At 36.7% G+C, this 17,294-nt stretch overlaps 1 long non-coding RNA gene across 2 annotated transcripts in view; it reads left to right on the plus strand.

Moving 5' to 3' along the window:
- LOC134739859 (uncharacterized) overlaps nt 1-15,611 on the plus strand; it is a 68,141-nt gene extending 52,530 nt beyond the window's left edge. Inside the window, exons 2-5 of one of the 2 annotated variants that reach the window (XR_010126915.1) lie at nt 4,392-4,504; nt 8,693-8,806; nt 8,919-9,010; nt 15,339-15,611. This is a non-coding gene — a long non-coding RNA (uncharacterized LOC134739859). Of the gene's footprint in view, nt 1-4,391; nt 4,505-8,692; nt 8,807-8,918; nt 9,011-9,608; nt 13,505-15,338 lie in introns of those variants that run through there. The other variant, XR_010126916.1, reaches the window with a different exon arrangement.
- The last annotated feature ends 1,683 nt before the right edge of the window (nt 15,612-17,294 follow it).

A 17,294-nucleotide genomic window follows, 5' to 3' on the forward strand; every position in this document is an offset into this window, starting at 1 on the left:
GTGGGGGTGGGGTGGACCTATCATTAGGCCCCCTGGTGGCATGCACAGGCCAGCCAGAGCAGGTTGAGTGGATCAATCCTTGGGACCCCAGACCATGCACGTGGGCACCAGTGGCACTGAGTGACACAGGCTTGTTCTTAGGCCCAGTGCCTGAGCAGGCCAGTCCCAGGCCCCCTGAAGGTACATACAGGAGTGCAACAGCCTTGCTGCTGGAGGAAGTGAGGCTTTTGTCAGCGGTAATCTCCTTCGGCAGTTAGTTCTTAGGCTGCAAGCAGAGTAAGCTTTGGCTTCTTTTGTCCTGGGGGCAGCTTTCCTAGTGTGCTGCACTGCCTGTTCCCCAGGGTATAGGACACTGCCTTGGTTAGAGTCCTTGAGACACAGCCACATTGCTGGGTGCATCTGGTGGTGCAATGCTACAGTGCTCTGAATGGATGTTGGGGGATGGAAGTGGAGCTTCAGGAATGTGGAGATTCAGGGGCTGTTGGGCTCCAGAGGCAGATATAGCTGGTGGGGACTAGGCTCTCAAAAGGGACCTGTGCTGCAGCTGCTTGGGTCTCAGGGGGTGTGTGGGACTCAGCACAAACCCCTTCTCTGGAATAATGTCACTATGTAGACTCCAGACATCTCCTGTACTAGTATCAGGGTCCATAAGGGCAAAGAAACTCTCTTGTGGCTAGGATTGCAGGGGTCCATAGTGAGAATATGAACAACTGGGGATATCTTAGTTGTCTTTTCCCTACAATAGAGAGTTTCTCCTAGCTTTGAACCAATCCCAGCCAGGCTGGCTGTTTCGCTTTCCTCTCTTTCTATGCCTCAGTTGTTCCCTGTCATTTTCCTGCTGAATTCTAGTGTTCTCTCTTAGAAGCTCTATTTGATGTATAGTTATCTACTTACCATTTTGGTCCTTCTTGTGGTTAATCAGTCATATGGAATTCCACCCTCTGCCCTTCATTTTAAAGTTTGTTACTATGTGTATAAACATTAAAAATTGCAATTTGTCTTTTTCAAATTCAATTTTTTTTAGTTTTTTAGTGACCATCTTTATCTTTTCTTTTTTTTTCTTTTTTTTTGAGACAGAGTCTCCCCCTGCTGCCCAGGCTGGGGTGCAGTGGCGCGATCTTGGCTCACTGCCAGCTCCACCTCCTGCGTTCACGCCATTCTCCTGCCTCAGCCTCCTGAGTAGCTGGGACTACAGGCACCCGCCACGATGCCCAGCTAATTTTTTTGTATTTTTAGTAGAGACGGGGTTTCACCATGTTAGCCAGGATGGTCTCAATCTCCTGACCTCGTAATCCGCCTGCCTCAGCCTTCCAAAGTGCTGGGATTACAGGTGTGAGCTACCACGCCCGGCTGACCATCTTTATCTTTAATATTTTTTTGCCTTTATGTTTATTTTGTCCGGTTTTAATATAGGTATTCCAGCATTCTTCGGTTTAGTATTTATCTGATATATCTTTTTCACTCTTTTCACATTTTCTTTCATTTCTTTATGATAATTGGACTCTTACAAACAAAACTTAACAGGGTTTTAAAAATATTGAATTTAATATTACAAAATTTATTTTAAATGAAGAATTATTTTAAATGTATAATGATCACTAATATATCTTATTGGTTCTATTATTTTATTATGTATTTCCTATTTGTCTAAGCTTTTCTGTTTCTCCTTAACTCTTTTCTTACTAGTTTATTGCTGTTTTTTCATTTTAATTATGAGTTTTTTTTAACCCATACAGAAATTTTATATTTGTTTGGTTAAATTTATTGATTTTTGGAATTGCATTTGGATTTTGAATTTATAGTTGCCATTTTTCATTCTCATGACTAGTGTGTTTCAACATTTCTGAGAAATTCTTAGCCTTTATCTATTATAATTTTGCTTCATCTCAATTTCCTTTATTATTTCTTTTGGAGCCCTGACTAGACATGTCATCTTAACCTATTTTTAATTTCATAGGTTTTTTATTTTTTCTGGGCTACATTTTGGAAAATTTGCTTGAATCAGTTTACTAATTTCTATCCTAGATTTTTATTTGTGTCTGCCAGTCATCTTGGCATTTAAATCCAATTCTTTAAATTTTATTCTCTACCAGAGATTTGACAGACAACAGAGGTGCTGTAAATTCAGACTGTAAATCTCTATGAGGGCAATTTTGTGGTTATGAATTCTCCCTTTTCTCTCCATCCCCACCCCATCTTCCTCTATGACAAGGCTTGAGACAGGCAAATTTCCTTGCCATCTCCTCCTAGGTATCAGGTTTTGCTTCTTCTTCATCTTTTACTGCTGGCAGAAAATCCTATTAGATTTCCCACTTTTCTGAGTAAGTGCTAAGCATTATCACCTGTTTCCTGGATATTGTGCAGTCACTGGAGGAAACTCAGGTGTTCAGGGTTGGGCAGAAACCCTCAGAGGTGACTTTGGCACTGGCTTATCTCCTAAGTTTTCTGTGGAGCAATGGGGAAGTCCCACAAATCCTTTTGTTTGTTTTTAACTGAGTGATACACTTAAAATTTAAACTATTCATATGTATTTATTCAGCACTTTAGTTGATTTTATCTAGAGAGTAGTTTAAGGTTTCTGGTGGTGTTAGAAAAGAAAGTTTTGACCTAATTTCTTATATCTGTAATTTCACTTCCTCTGCAAAGTCATTATTCCTTAGTGAGTTGTATGTTTTTAGTGGGTGGCTCTGTTGTCAACTGATATTACCATATCCTTTTGGCTATGAGTCAGCTAGCTGGGGATTAAAAGAGAATTATTTTTCCATCTGCTTGTCATCTAGGTTTTAAAGTAGATAATTTCATCTCCTGACAAAAAAAAATCTGTTTCTGTATTTTATAAGCAGAGTGTCAGCCATGTTGACATTCTGTTTCCTTTTTTGTTTATATTTATCATTTATGTTTATATTTATAACATTATATTTTATCATTTTATGTTTCATTTATATTTCTATTTATGGTTTGTTTTAAGCATTGTAAATATTTTGACAGGGAAGGTTGTCGGATCTCCTTCAATATCAGATCTGGCTTCCTGTCTACTGTTGTTTTTCTGATTGTCATTGTGTGAATACCAAGAATTGTTTTGGGGTCTTTGACACAACATAAAAATTTAGCAAATATATAGTTACCAGCCTATAGTGCTTCACCAAATCTGAATGTTGCCTTCAACAGAAGACTGTTTCTTGTTTAGGTTGATAACTCTCTTTACTGGTGCTGAATGTTGTCAACCTTGGGCAATCCAGTTGATTCAACCTTGCTTCTTCATGCAAATTTCACTTTTGCATGAGTTTCTTTACCTAATTAAGTTACAATTTTTGCCTTGATATTCTATCTTCTAAATAATTTTTTCCAAATTTGGGGGACCAAGTTTCAGAGATGAGAGAGCACTGGATCTGGCCACTATGTGAAAGAGAGATTCTGTCTGAAACCATCCCCATCCACACAGAGGCACAGATCAGATTCACTCTGATCAGTTTCTGAGATTCTGCTACTCAGTTTTTATAGCCATATTGGTTATTATCATGGATATGTGGTAAAATCATGGAGGACGACAACGGTATTGTGTTTTGTTTTTCATTCCATTCCTTTTCTTTTCTTTTGCCTAGTTATCTTAAAACCCAACAGACCTAGCACTTAGAAGGTCTTCAATTAAGTTTGGATTCAAGCCGCATCTCCAGTGTTGCTTCCTCTTGTTATACTGTCTGTGGGATAATTTATCCTAAATACTATTGTCCAGAGTATATACAAGTTACCTATAGTCAGCGCTTTAAGGAGAGCTTTTAGTAGATGAATTCCTTATTCAAAATGAATGCTCTAGGCTTAGTTAACTAATAATGTATCATTATTAGTGAAATTGAAATGAGTGATATTTAGGTTATGATTGCTTGGAATGGTGATTCAGGATCCAACACTTTGGCCTGAATGAATACACAGGAGAAGATACCCACCCAGTAACCAGGCTGTATGTATCAATGGAGTGGAACTTCAGGTCTGCACTCTAGTGGACCTGCAGACCCCCTGGCCTCAGAGGATCAGGATCAGACTATAGATGCTGACTTTGAGTCCCCTCTGAAGTGGGCGTTCCATACATAGGGCTGCTGGCTATGTCTTAGGTCAGAGAGAGGGACTCTGCCGCTCCAGAAAGTTCACACCTACTCTTTAGTAATAAATGTCTGCATCTGACAGAAGGTGGTCTGAAATTTGTTTTACTGCAATCTGTTTTACTGCATTTGACTTCTTGGAAGTGAGGTACAGGGCTGGAGATTATACACCCTCTCCCACCTCTGACTATTAGAGGTTTCCAGTGTAGGACTTTATGTTTTTTAAACAGCCAGACTGACTGGTTTGCAATGCTTTAGTTTTATAGTTATGTGCTTTCCTGTCTGCTTTTCTAGGTATCCGAAATGGTCTAGGAGCCAGACTCTGGAGTACACTCTGCTGTTGGGTTATCAGGGTCTTGCTTTGACACAGCGTATTGTAAAAAAGTGAGAAGAGTCTTTTGAATTCTGTAAGTGATAATGATAATTCTTTTTTAGCAAGAAAGAATTGAAAAACAAAACAAAAGAAAACATGCATTAAACTTCCTCATTTTTCTAGGTTGTATTTCTTTTGGGTGTATCTTTCCTGGGTATTCAGTCCTTTTTTTTTGACCTATCAGTACTATTTTCAGATCAAGAGATTATTAATATAAGTTCTTATTCACGTACAAAATGGTAACACATTTGTTTGGGGTTTTATAAAACAAAAAGCCCAGTATTTACAACTTATATGTGATTCATTGTTCTTTGGGAATTAGCTAAATGTGGATAATATTATAGCCTGTGCAGCAACTGTGTGTGTTTCATCCGTAAGTCACCATATAATTAATTTTTCTACGGAGGCACCCTCTTCAATTGTCGCATATTCTTTTCCTGAGATCTTGCTGGGCTTTGTAGCACATATGTTTAAAAACCTCTTTGTTCTGAAAAAAGCCACCCATTGAGTAGGAGTGTGAATTCAAATGTTAAGGTCACCATGGAATCCCACAGTTATTCAGTTCAGTAAGATCTGTGTGACATCACACTTTTGTTTAGTATCTTAGGGGGAAAAAAAGAGGCTAATACTTGGTGCCTCCAAGTGCTAAATGAACCTTTGTTTTCTTCTAAATTCTCTCTCCCTGACCACCAACCAAGGCAAAGGAGCATTTCCCAGCATATTAAACTTATGCTATATAAGAACAGAGCTGATTAGTTCTTCTGTGGAGTGTAAACCACCGACTTTTCACCATGGATTGGTCTCTTTCTCACACATTTTTCTCTCCTTCAATGCGCTTTTTCTAGAACATATTCACTCATTAACATTCTGCCCAGCACCCCCAAATTTTTGTCCTTCTTACATGCAAAATATATTCATTCCACCTCAATGGCACCAAAAGTCCTGCTTATTTCAGTATTAACTCTAAAGTGTAAAGTCCAAAGGCTCATTGATATGGGTGAGACTTGAGGTACAATTCATCCTGAGGCAAAATTATTCCCCGCTTCTGTACTATGAAACAAGAGAAGTTATATGCTTCCAAAATACAATGGTTGGACAGGCATAGGATAGACATTCCCATTCTAAAGAGAAAAATTAGGAAAGAAGGAAGGGGTGATAGGTCCCAAGCAAGTCCAAAACTTGGCAAGGCAAATTCCAGTAAATCTTATGATTGAAGAATAATCCTATTTGGTTAGATCCCCTACCTTCTGGACCCACTGGGGCCATGAACCTGCCATTTGGACCCATGGGTTAGATATTGCACCCCTGAGGCTTTGCTGAACAAGTACAGGGCTCCAGCAGGGTAATATTCCCCTTAATGCTCTGAAAAAAGCCTATCTGACCTGTTGAAATGAAGGTAGTGGCCCTGATGATCTCTGAATTGCTTTTGGGGTCATTTTTCCCTTTTCTTGATGAATAGGGCACATTTCTAGCCAAATAGTTCTGTTGTTCCATCTTGTCAAATTTAAGAAGTCCAACAGCCTTCCTTCCTTTCATTCTGTCTTTTTCGCTTTAGTTTAAACTGGCAATGTTTTTGCTGGTATAGCCCCATCTCTGTTTTTGGTTTCTGTTGAAATGACTGGTAAAGTCCACTGGTCTCACCCCCAATTTCTTTATCAAATAGTTGTTCAACCATATCTTTAATTTTCTCTTCAGAACAAGCTTTCTGACCTTTTGCAATATGGATAGGTTAAGAAATTTTCAAACCTCCAAGTTCTGATTCCTTTCTGCTTAGCAATTCCTTTTTCAATTCATCTCTGTCTTCTTGCATTGTTCTATAAGGAGTCAGGAGGTACTAAGCTGCCTCTTCAATACTTTGCTTATAATTTACCTCAGATAAATATCTAATTTTATTGCTCACAAAGGCCACCTTCCACAAAGCATTAGAACACAGATCAGCCAACTTCTTTGATACTTTATAATAAAGATAGCCTTTCCTCCAGTTTCCTCATTTCTTTTTGAGACTTCACCAGAATCACCCTTAATATTCATATTTCTAGCATGTACCTCAGAAGTCTTCTATCCTCTGTTACCCATCTCCAAAACCACTTCCAGATGTTTAGGTAATTTTTTCTAAGCAGGACCCCATGCCTAGTACCAAAATCTGTATTAGTCAGAGTTCTCCAGAGAAACAGAACTAATAGAATTTATATCTATATCTATATATCTATATTTATATTTATATCTATATCTGTCTCAGATATAAAGAGATTTATTATCAGTAATTGGTTCACATAATTTTAGAGACAGAGAAGCCCCAAGATCTGTAGCCAGCAAGTTTTAAGTCCAGGAATTCCAATATACAGTTTCAGTCCAAGTCTGAAGGCCTGATAACCAGGAGAGCCAATGGTATAAATTCCAGTACAATAATCAGCAGCTTCAAGACACAAGAAGAACGAATGTTTCCGTTGAAGTCTAAAGGCACCACCTACATTGAGGAGGGCAATCTGCAGTATTCAGAACAGATTCAAATGCTAATCTCATGCAGCGACACCTTCACCAACTCACCCATAATAATGAATGATCAAGTGTCTAGCACCTGTGCTCAGTCAAGTTTACACATAAGACTAACCATCACAGCACTCTTATAAAAAAGTCACTTGAGATGTGAGCGGATTGTTTATGTTCTCTCTATTCTACTTCATTTGCTCATGTGACTAATATCTTATATTTTTGTTTTACTATCATTACTATAAATTTCAGTGACTACCTATTCTTTATCTCAGAAAAAAAGGGTGAAAGTTTACTTAAAAACTCAAAAATATCAAGTAAATAAACATTCTGAAAAATTCTAGTAGCTTGCTTAATTTCAAAGTAGATTTTCCTAATAACATTGCAATATGTTTTTTTTTTGAGTTCTCAGAAGTGCCTATTACTACACAATAAGTTCTGCCTTATTTTACCAGATACATTCTTAGATTAATTTATTCAAGTTTCATAACTGTATAACTGTGTCCTAGCACAATGTCCACTTTGACCTCATAACTTTTGTGCTGGTTTTGTCCTAATTATTAAACACAGCCCATTATAGGCTTTTAAAATTAGATCTACCTAAAGTTTTAAGGATTTCTTTAGATAGTATTTTCATATTTCTCAGTGTTTAAATTCTAGTTTACCTGTAACTTGTAAGCAATCATTGTTTTCCCCCAACCATCTAGAACAGAACTATTTGTACTCAAAATACATACAAGCCAAGTTGTACAATAGCTGTGTGTGTAATAGCATGAATCCCTTTGTCTTCTAACTATCTGATATCTGATAATTCATGGTCACAGAAATACTAAAATAGAAAAGGTAGAATGATCATGGGAGTAAAGAAAAGAGGGTAAAAGGCACTCTTCTGAAATAAACGTCTGATTCTAAGAAATAGGGTACAAATTTGTAGCATATATATTCGAGTTTTTTTTTGTTTTTTGCAATTCCTTAAAGTATAAAATCTTTCCATGTCATACATTGCACTAGTAAAGTAGAAACAAAACATCAGGTGGAACCAGTGAAATGCTGGTTTCACTATAAAAGCAAAATATCTTTTCAAAAAGTATATATTTTATAATTATAGCTATATTTAAAGTTATCAAATGTACGCACAACTAAACCTGTGTGTTAAGTGGACCCCAATCACAACACTGATTATTCAAACCTCTGTGTCTTTGTTCATGTTCTCTGCTGAAAGTTTGAAGACAAAATTAGAAACTTAACTGAGCGTGGCAGAAACAGCACAGGTTTGGGAAGTTGCCCAGACTAGAGTTCAAATCCTTGCCCTGATATTTACTAGATTTGGTAACAGCAACAAGTTACCTAATCTCTTTAAGCCTTCGTTTCCTTACCTGCTTGAAATCTTGTAACAAATAAATGATTTTCTATAAATAAATAAATGAAAGCCTTCACCAAATGGTGAGAATGAAAAATAGATAGTATGGCTTATACAAAACCTAAACTATATTTATGCCAAAGGTGTGCCGCCGGGCAGGTGCAATGATTATCCTTGTATCCACAGAGTTTGTATGGTAGTCAAGCTCCTTTAAAAGTTCATTTTCTTGGTTTTTAAGCTCATAGTAAATTAGACTTTTTTAAAAATCTGCTTTAATGATATGGAGGCAAATGCAATTTACCTAGAATTCTAGTCTCTTGCTAAATGTCCCTTCCTCAATATGAAGTGGGGTATATCTTAATTATATCCTAGTCTTTCAAGTGCTTGTCCAGATGAGAAAATTTGAAGATCATTTGGACCTGGATGTATTGCAGAGCTGAAAAGTTTGGAGCCAACTCTGAAGAATTCACCGTGTTCACTATGGAGGTGAGGTCTTGTGACTGTCTCTTTGTGGCCCAAACAGATTTTGAGCTCAAGAGGCTTTCAGGGCATTTGCTTGATGACATGCTTTAATTACTTTTTTTTTTTTTTTTTTAAGTGGGGAGTGGAGTTTTAGAAAGAGACAATCATACCTGAAGGAATTCTCTATTGTGATCCAAATAAATCATGGGAGATTTCTAAGTTTTGAATGTAAGTCAAAAGCACTAAAATATAAAATAATAATACCAAATAAAACTGTAGCTTGCACAATCTATCAGTTGTTTTCCGCTAATGGCAGAACCTAGCTAGGAGAATTTCATTAGGGTATGTTTTATAAGTGGTGCTTCTATTTTTATTTAACATAGTTTCATGAATAAGTGTATGGGGACAAAAGAGATGAATTTACATATTCAGTTGATTTTCAAGGAAAACAAAAATAATTATTCCTTTTAAATTTTCTTTATTAACTAAAATTGCATGAAAATATCAGTGATTCCAAATGATAGCAATTTAAGATTCTTGAAAATAAGCTATGGGATACACACAAACTTCTGGTATATATCTATTATATAGCAAATAATTTTCAAAATAGAGTTGGATTCTTGAAATTTTCTCATTTCACTTTGAAAAAAAGATATGATAAGAAATCATTTATTCATTTAGAGAAGGGCACATACTCTGGGTTGTTTTTCTGGTGATGCTGATAGATTTCTGCTGATCCATGCACACCCTTTTTGGTAGAAAACAAAGTATGTATATCCATATCTAAAAATATAATCAAATCTTTATTCATCCTTTATCTTCTCAGAGCACAGTGTTTCAACATCCTCCAAGGAAATTACAAGAAGAATAAGGAATAATGTAAATGGTTGGCCATTCGATGCTTCTCTAGATACCAATAGTTTCATTATACTAGCTTAAGCACTTTAAAAAGAGAAAATCAAAGTAAAGTCTTATTTTCCACTCACTGCTTTTTTGGGGAGACAATTGTCATTTCTTAAGTATTTTTGCATTTCATGCTGAAGAGGAGATCTGATAAATCACTTATTCACTTACAGAAGGGCACGTCCTCTGGGTGGTTTTTCCAGTCATGCGCATAGATTTCTACTGATCCATGCACCCTTTTGCCCTGTTCCCATTATGAAACAATGGCTTTTATTTGTTATGTGACTGACCAGGGATGGGGTACATTCTGCAACTACAGAACAAAATGAAGTCATTGGCCTAAACATGGACTAAACCTTTAACCCTGACCTCATTAGTAGTTTGACTAATGTGGGAAACTACCAGAAGCTTACATTTAGAATTCTCCCAAATCACATGATATGGCAGATAACATGATTTAAACATCATCATGATTAAAATGACTGTTTGTGAAATAAAACATTGGAAAACAGTCTATTATTAATTCAGTATTGATGACTTTCTACCTTTTGAAGTCCATAAATTATTTAATTAACTATTCTATTAACAACAGCAGCAGCAACAACTATAGCTAACATTTATTGAGGGTTTTTATTTGCAAGTTTTATTGGCTAAATTATGTCTCTTCTGCCAATTAATATATTGAAGTCTAAACCCCAGTAACTCAGAATGTGACTGTAATTGGAGATAGAGTCCTTAAAGAGGCAAAGTTAAATGAAATCATTAGGGTGGGCTCTAATTAAATATGACTGATATCGTTATGAGAAAAGGAGGTTAAAACGCAGATACACATGCACACAGGGAAGACGATGTGAGGACACCAGGAGAAGATGGCCATCTATAAGCCAGGGAGAGAAACCTCAGAAGGAACCAGAACCGTTAACACCCTGATCTCGGATTCTAGCTTCCAGAATTGAAAACATAAATTTCTGTTTTTTAAGCCACCCGGTCTGTGATATTTTATTATGGCAGCTCTAGCAAACTAATCCAGCCAGGCATGTGCTAATTGTCTTACATTCATTATCTTCCTTGCTTTTCATAATAACCTATGGAATGCATACTATCATAATCTCACCTTTGTAAATGAGGAATCATAGGTGTAGACAATTTTTAAGGGCTAGTGAATGAGAAGGCCAGAGTGAGAACCACTGCAGAGAGAAGTCAGCATCCACAGACTTAGCCATGCTGACATACCGCCCCACTGCTGCCTTCTCTCATGTACTAAAAAAATGACCCCACACTGTTAGGGAGGGACAGTTACTGTTCTAGTTCTCATTTTGCAGATGAAGAATTTGAGACTCAGAGGTGTCTAGTTTAAAATCACTCTGCTTTCAGGTAGCTGAGCCAGAATCCCAAGTGTTTGACCTCACAGTCATGCATGTTAACCGTCCAACTGTCCTGCTTTTGCATCTTTTTGTATGGAGGAAAGGAACTATCTCTTAATTTAGTTTTGGAGTTTTCGATCCTGGAATCATGCTTGAATAAAATTGAAACTTTGTTCTGCCTATTTTAATGCAGAATTTGAAATTTTGAAAAGTGTATTCATTATTACTTAGAACTATGGGGAAGTAAAAAAACTCAAAGGAAATCACAAACAGCAAAGTCACTTCCTTTTGATAAAAGTAAGAGTTTATGGCATTGACCAGTAATTTTATATTTTACTAATACAAAAGGATAAAACAAGTTTATGGTAGAACATAATGATTTTACTTGAGCTATTTGGTTAATTTGTCTTCTGCCTGTTTAGGCTCCTATTTCTTATGTCCACATAAAGGCAAAAACATTTTCTTTTAACTTACTGAATAGATGCTTTATGAAAATGACTGAATAAAGTAGGATTAGGAAAGCAACCAGAAAGCAATTTTAATTTAGCTGAAGAAACATGAAATGGGGAGTAATACTCAAATAACCTAAAAGCAATTCTGTTAGATCATTAGGTGGCCCATTTAAACTCAGCACATTTATGCAGCATATCCTTAAAAGTATCATCTTTTTAAACCATTTGGTCATAATGTAAAGCTCATTATCATAAACCACAGCAATTCATGAAAATTCCAAAGCAGATGTAGAAAGATAAATATGGATGGAAATATTTCCAGTTATCTGAAATTCGCTTTTCTAGTAAAATCCATTTGTCAGAACTTATCTGCAAAGCACAAGGCTTGTAAATACCGGCCTTATTCTTCAAAAAGAAATTTCACAGTGTTTACATGTTAAAATTTTTGTGCTCATAGAACAGGTACACCAAGTCCTTGGCCAGAGCACATTTCCTCCTAGCACATCTAACACAATTATTTATTGCTTTCTTCAGCTCACCACTCATTAAAAGCAACAAATTAATAGAGAAGGCTTGTGCTGTAACTAAAAGCAAATATATTGCTAGCAACAAACAGAACTTCCACATAGGAGGAGATAGAAGTAAATCTTAAAGTATAATTTAATGTCAAACAGTAGGGATGTAGCAGTCTAGAAAGCAGTGGCTTTTGTAGACAAATAGTTCCATATATAAAATCTCCATCTACCACCCATTTATTAGCTATGTAATCCTTGGCAAGTTGTTTAAAATCTCAGAGTGTCTGTTTCATTGTTTGTAAAATGAAAATAATACAATATAACTGGCCAAATCGTTGTAGGAATTAAATGAAATTATTGTGCAAATGGCCTGGTCAATTTTTGTTTCATTCTCAGGCCCCAAATTCTCCATGAACACTCATAACTAATTGGACCCTTAAGTACTTTGGGCTCATAATAATAATTGATTCTGGATCATTATGAAAAATATTTAAGCTATGTCCAACATACTCTACTTAAGAATTTATGCCAATATATAATTCATGTTAGAAAAACATCAGAATGATTATTAAGTCATCCCTGAATGGGTTACCTAGTTCATTTTTATTTTTATTATTTTGCTCTTGGCCCCACCATCTGGGGACCTGTGCTCCACAGTGACTTCCTTCCAGGACCTATTACAGAGCAGCCCATGTCTTAAATGTTGCCAAGCCACCATCACTAGGGAAATGAAAGCTCTGGAAAGTCTTCACCAGCAATTAAGTGCTCTAGCCCTGAAGTGACACATCACTTCTACTCATGAATACACCATGGTCACATGGCCTCATCCAACCACAGGGGTCAGGAGGTCCAATCCTACCATAAGCCTAATATGTGGAAGACTGGAACTATTTGGGGAACAGCCCTAGTGACTTACCTCAAAAGAGACTGATGTATAAGCCAAGTAGCCAATGTACTTATTTATAAGGAGAAAATTCAGGATGGATCAGACTGGACACTAACATTCACTTATTAAAAAATTGTTTCCTTTACCATCTAATTAAAGTAGGGAATATTTATTACTAGGGACTGCTGGAGTTGGCTTTTCAGGGAACACTCTTACTGCTGTCAGAGCTCAGAAGTTGGAAAGTTGCTTGGTAGGTGCAGGATCAGATCACAGGGAATTGGATAATTTAGGGGAATGGTTCATCCATATTTTGGTAAAGGTTAGTGAACTTTGCCCCACAACAGACAACAATTTGGAGTGTAATTCCAGATTCAAAGTCTCTCTTTTGCAGTTGTGGTGAATAATTATTGGCAAATTTTATATCCCAACTTCTGTTTTACCCTCTTCAACCTGCCTCATCTTTGTTAGACAGATTTCCCTCAAGTTCATTAATGCCTTTAATGAGGCCCAATTCAAGCCCTGATATTTCTGCTTTCATATTTTTGTTTGTTGGTTGTTTTGTTTTGGCCAAGGTATATTTTTTTGAAAAGTGGCTTCTGTATATATCTGATCTAATTCTTCATGGTTTGGTTTTATTGGCATTTTTCAAGAATTGGGAGGTGCCCCTATATGAGACAAATAGAAATATTAAGTAGGTTTTTTTATCACAGCAAATATATCACACCAAAACAGGTTTTTTTTTTTTTTTTTTTTTTTAATCCAGCATGGATTTGCTCTCTAGATCATGGGTACTGGAAGTAATTGGTTGAAGAGGATTCTTGGGTCTGATTTGGGTTCTGATCCAGGATCAGCAGGGAAGAAAGATAAGGTTTAGCAATAAGGCCAGGGGTTCAGGAGGTGATGATGACTGCTCATGAGCCTCATCTTTGCTATGTCAGGGCTAAAGCAATAATGGGGACACATTAGTAGTGTGCAGATCACATTTGCAGATAATGGTGGTATTCTGGTGATAAAGTCTCTGCTTTAATGGAAAGGATTAATATTAATCACCAAAATTGTCAGTCCAGGAGTGGGAGAGGTAGTATTATTTTAGAGCAGAAGGGGCCTTATTGGCATCACTAGTATTATTCTAAACATTGTTATGTTCATGACTGTGATCAATAAAGGCCGAAAGAGCTGATTAAATGCATTTTCTTTAGAAAAACAAATCATATTTAACTTACCACGTTTAACCATATGCTTGTCGAAAAATGTAGAAAGTATATTTTTTGTTTTATAACTCCAGAGACAAAATCAGAGCCAAAAAGGAACTTGAGTACTTACAAGGTCAATACAAGTTGGTATGTTTCCAAAAGAGTTTTCAACATTAGTGTACAAGAAAAAAGTTTCAACATTTCATTGAGCAAAAATATACAAAGTGCTCTCTTGGGATCTGATTGTCCTTGACTAGTAAAAAGAATTCCAGGGTAGGATCATCTGCACTCATCTTTTCTGCTAACACAAGGTCTTAAGGTTTGGGATATAACATAGAACCATCAGTGGAAATGCATTACTTTTGGCCGGCCAGCTGGTACACCTTATGTAGGGCAAGCCTATACATCTGTGCTGGAAATGTCATGGAGTAGGTGCTCAGCATGCTTGGCTCACTCTCTGCTAAAATATCATGATAGAGGATTACAATAAAAGTTATCGTGTGGAAAGAACTAAGACCATATCAATACTATTTCATATATTTCTGAAAAAGTTATCAATAGTACAAGAAGAAAGCTTCAACACTTCACTGTCAAAAATATACATACTGTTAGGGATTCAATCATCTTTGGCTAGGGAAAAAAAAATCCGGAGAAGAATTATTTGTTTGCTCTGGGAGTCTCTGGTTTTCAACATTTCCAGAGTTGACTTAATGTGAGTCTGAGTGGATGCATTTCACGTCCATTACCCTGCCATGCCCTATGCTCTGGTAAATTGAGTAGGAAAACCAACCTCTCAGATCTTTTTTGCAATTGCTTATCTCCATGGGTTTATAGCAAATCACATTCTCAGTAGTTAGCATTTATGAATTGGTCTGCTTTGATTTCTGATGAGGCTGTCTGAGAAGAAGCCTAAAATTTTAGCTAAATGACAAAGTCTCAGGGTGTGTTATCTTCCCAGCTCTCTTCATTCATAATGCCTGCATCCATTGTGCTCTTGAGTCTGGAATTATCCTGGTGTGTAGTGATCTTCACTGAATCCTACTCCAATGTTGATACTTCCCAAATATAGATTTGGGAATATTCATGTAACTAAAATTTGCTAAACATCTACTTTGCGTTAGGCTCTGCCTGGAGTGTAACACAGAAATTAAAAGAAAGAGACACAGCGGATAACAGTTTGTTGGAAATGGGGAAGAAGGGGCAGCCATATAGGAAAACAATCATAATAAAACAATTTATTTAGCTACGTTCAGATTTCTGAGGAAACTTGGAAGTAAAGGGATGTTGCACAATCCTTCAATGAAGAGATCATGGGACTGCTGGATGTTGAAGATGGACAGGAGTTTGTTAGACAGAAAAGGTAAGAAGAATATTCCAGCATTTGCAAAGATGCAAATTATGTCAAAGAGCCTGGAGGGCTCAGGGAAGGCACAGTAGGTTGGGGAGGCAACTGCACATCGGAAGCAAGACTTGTCGGTTGGAAATGAGGATAGTTGAGAAGGAACAAGGGCAGAATAGGGAGATTCAAATCATGTCATGAAGGCTCTGAAGTCTGTGGTGAAGGTTTGGGACTTTATTGACAGCAAGGGGGCCACTGAAGTCCTGAAGCAGATAAATACTATGATCTGCCCTCTTCTTCAGAAACAATCCTTAGATTTATATGGAGGGTGGATGTAAGATGGGGAGAAACCTGAGCAAGGAGATGGGTTAGGAGGATATTTGAGTATCTTGTGAAAGTTGATGGAATTCTGGATTGTCTGCTCGAATATTGAATTGGCAGGGCCTGGTGAATAAGGAAGAGGAAGATGCATTCTTACATTCATTCAATAATTATTTGTAAAGCTCCTCTTCTGTGCCAGGCACTGTTTTAGATGCTGATGCTGGAAATATTGAGGCAAAAAGATAAAGTCCTTTCTCTTAACAAAGCTTGCATTCTACTGAGGAAAGGAAGAGAGAGAGAGAGAGAGAGAGAAAGAAAGAAAAGAAGAAGAAAGGAAGAAAGAAAAGGAAGGAAGGAAGGAAAATAAGGAAAGAGAAAGAAGAGAAAGGAAAGAGGGAGGAAGGAAGGAAGGAAAAGAAAGGAAAGAAAGAAAGAAAAAAAAGAGAAAGAAGGAAAGAAAGAGAAAGAAAGAAAGTACACTATGTGCATAGTCATATCATGTTATGTGATGGTAAGTGCTATGAAGAAAAATACAGCACATGACTTCCGAGCTTAAAGCTTCTGCTTTTGGCCCATGAAACACTGCTTGTGAGGGCCATGGTAGAAAACCAGTCTAGCAAGATAAGAGGATAAGAGGAAGAGGAGATATTGAACACCCTAGCCACTAGCTGGCATTCTCTGCCAAAGTAAAGAACATTCTAGCTGAATCTTCTTTCTCAGAAGAAATTAGAAGAACTGCCCAACCAACCCACAGAGCCATAAGAAATCATAGATCTTTGTTTCTTTCAGCCACTACATTTTGAGGAGTATTATTAGTCAGGAATAGATCTTAGAAAGAATGAAGAATAAGAGAGAGTTGTCATTCAAGAATGATTTCTGATCTCTGGTGTAAGTGATGCCTTCACATAAAAGATGCAGAACATGAGGAAGAGGAAATTCAGAATGCCCCAAGCTGGATGGGCTTGGGACACTCCAGACTGGGGCAAAGTTTAATTCTTTGAGATTAACCATGAAAGGCCAGATTTAAGAGCTTTTTTTTCCTATAAAAACTTGAAAAAGTATAGGCATCAGTGAGAAAAGCTCATTAATTTGAATGCATTTTTACTAAATTACTGTTTAATAAAAATGCATTCAGATTAACCATTAATTACTTTATATGTAATTAACTAACAATTTATTAATAAATGATTATTAATAAATATTAAGTAATAATAAATATTTAATAGCACTTAATATTTAATAATATTGTTAATTGATTACATATAAATATTAAGTATACTAAATAATTATTTAATATTGATTACTAGCAATCAATATGTAGCTATAATTGTTTATTTTTTGTTTTGTGTTGTTTTGTTTGTTCTGTAGGGAAGGAGCAGGGGAGTGACGGGAGCAAGAGGGTCCCAGAAACCAGTGGGAATGGATGGAAAGGCTGATACCAATGGAGAAGGGATGGAAACAGTGTAGCCAGAGGAGGCTGGGGAAACAACAGACTTTGCCTTTGTTAACTTTTAGGAATTTGTATAAAAGGCAGCACAC

Source organism: Pongo pygmaeus, chromosome 6, assembly GCF_028885625.2.
Source record: "Pongo pygmaeus isolate AG05252 chromosome 6, NHGRI_mPonPyg2-v2.0_pri, whole genome shotgun sequence".
Lineage (NCBI taxonomy): Eukaryota > Metazoa > Chordata > Mammalia > Primates > Hominidae > Pongo > Pongo pygmaeus.